We start from the raw sequence: 2,548 nt of genomic DNA on the forward strand, positions 1-2,548 counted from the left end.
GGGTGAGGTGGTTGATCTGATGTGGTATTTGGTTTTTGTTGCAGTTATGCTGACTAGCAAATGCGGCTTTTATCCCAAACCTGATGAACATGGTGACTTACCGCACAGAACAATGTATATGGATATTGCAAGCTCATCAACCACTTCTAATAACTTATTTGCCGCCTCGGCTGGATTTGCTTTGTCGGAGGGTTTTTTTTTTTTGGGGTGGGGGGGGGTGTGTTGGGGTGAGTGTGTGCGTTAACGACGATTATCTAGATCCTTGGCCTAACTAGTTCCGCGGGTCCATATTAATCTCACAACTGCATAAATCAGGTCATACTGGAGTTGAATGAGAACCATTCAACTATCAGTGAAAGCACTGAAGAGCACTAAACACCCACATGTGAGTAGTCCCAATGAGATAAGAAAAGTCGAACTCAAAACCACACGCTTCGTGAGGCGAAGGTCCCTTACCACACGCTTGGAGGGTTCCTTACTGAGTTATATTTCTAGAATCAAGACCATGCATGTGATAATCTTTGTTCCCCTGGAGGTCCTGGTAAGATCTCTCTCTCTCTCTCTCTCTCTCTCTCTCTCTCTCTCTCTCAAGGCAATAGCCAAAGAGATATCGGTCCATGTTGTTGTTCAAGTAAGTTAATTAGTGAAATTATTTCATTATAATTCGACCCAACAAACAATAACAAAACCACGTTCTCTAGGATTTGAATGTACGGCATTGGGTTCAATATAAACCAAGTATTAATATCAGTGTTGGTCAATATTGATATGGTTAGGCCAATACGGCCTATATCAAACCGATACCTAAACCCATGCTCTACGTGGAACATATTCAAGTTCAAGTGGCCAAGGCTGCATGCATTTTACTCTTTCTGGTACATGCTTATATAACCAATGGGTGTACGTGCTAGTGGTAGGTTAGATATAGAAATGATAATATTTTCATCCTTCTACCGGTCATGTTCACACCCTGAATTACTCAAGTGCCTTGCCTTGGAAGGTTGGAAATTGTATCCTTCCATGGCTGAAATGATATTATCTTGTCAATGCAAAAAGAGCTCTCCATCCTTTCAAGCAACCTAGAATATTCCATCCATATTTGATCAACCAACGTGCTATTTGTAACTAGAGCGGTGATTACAACTTACAAGCATCCAATCAAATCGTAAGGCAGAAAAAGGTATCCAGGGGTATTTGTGAAATACATAGGATGCGTAAATTACCAAAATACCACTATTTGCCTTTTCTTCTCAATTGCTTGGCTTGCTTTGCCCAACCAAACGTGTCCGCCCGAGAACTTGGCCCAACTACATTGGGCTGTTAGTAGGATTGGCCTGGTTAGGGGTGTCAATCCGTCAGTCCAGCCATTCAGGCCGGTTTTTGGTTGGGACTAATCGGTCCCCACTACTTTAGGATTCTCCACTGTGACTACGTTTTAAGTAATAGTCAGTCAGGTACTGATCTTTAATCAGGAGGGTTACCACTAATTGGACTAAAAGGGTAATTAAGCCATTTAACTCTAAATGTGCCTTAGATGGGTTATTGAGCCATTTATCTCTGAATAGAGTTATTATTCTGTCCGAACTTGAGCCCGGCATATTTAATAAATGGTCCAAGCTATTCTTGGTTCTTCTCAGTCGGGCTAATCTCTGTTGGCCTAGAATTGACATCCCTATGCCTGGTAACCTGACCATGAATTGGACTGACCAGGCCCACGGGTCATTATTGCTACATAGACCCAAACCTACGAAACCCACCTAATTGGTGGCCCAATTGTATCGGTTTGGTTTCATATTCACTTATTCTCACACCGAAGTTGATGAAAATGAATCGACCGATTGATACCCTAATGAAGAGGCAGAAGGGAAAAGTGGTTGCTAGAACATCTGGATCGATCCTGCATTCATATTGTCATCACTTAAGCTATTATTTCTTGACTATAGGGGTATGGTTTGCTAGCATTGCAAGCACATCTCCCATCACTACAACCACCAACCTGTGACATTTCTTAGCAATCAAATAATTGTAAGCAAGTCCATGGCTTCAATGCAGCTTTACTTTTACATAGGATTGTATATTGTAACCTTGGGTGAAGGTTTTCCGAGAGCTAACCTGTTAGATCAAACACCAAGAAATATGATTCAATAAACTAAGACAGATCGCACAACACAAAGATTTAACAAGGTTCACACACCAGGGTGGTGCGCTACGTCCTCGGGCGAAGAAGAAGATGTTTCACTATGCAGAAGAGAGATTACACCCAAGCAGCGGCAAGAAAACTCACCCTGAAACCCTAGCTCGAAAACCCCCAAAATATAATGACTTTCTCAACAAGCAACAGTACATTATATAAACTTCAAATAGTGGGTCGACCCATCGGGTCGCGGTCGATCCGATCAAACCATACCGGCCCAAGCCCGGAGCCCATCACTGATCTCAGAAAACTTCCCATTCGGGTCGCCACCAAAATATATCAGAGCGGGTCAATCTTCAAAATGGGTCAAGAATTCGAGACAAACTTAACATAATCTTCCATCTTGGCTTGAAT

This window comes from Macadamia integrifolia, chromosome 14 (assembly GCF_013358625.1).
Source record: "Macadamia integrifolia cultivar HAES 741 chromosome 14, SCU_Mint_v3, whole genome shotgun sequence".
Classification (NCBI taxonomy): domain Eukaryota; kingdom Viridiplantae; phylum Streptophyta; class Magnoliopsida; order Proteales; family Proteaceae; genus Macadamia; species Macadamia integrifolia.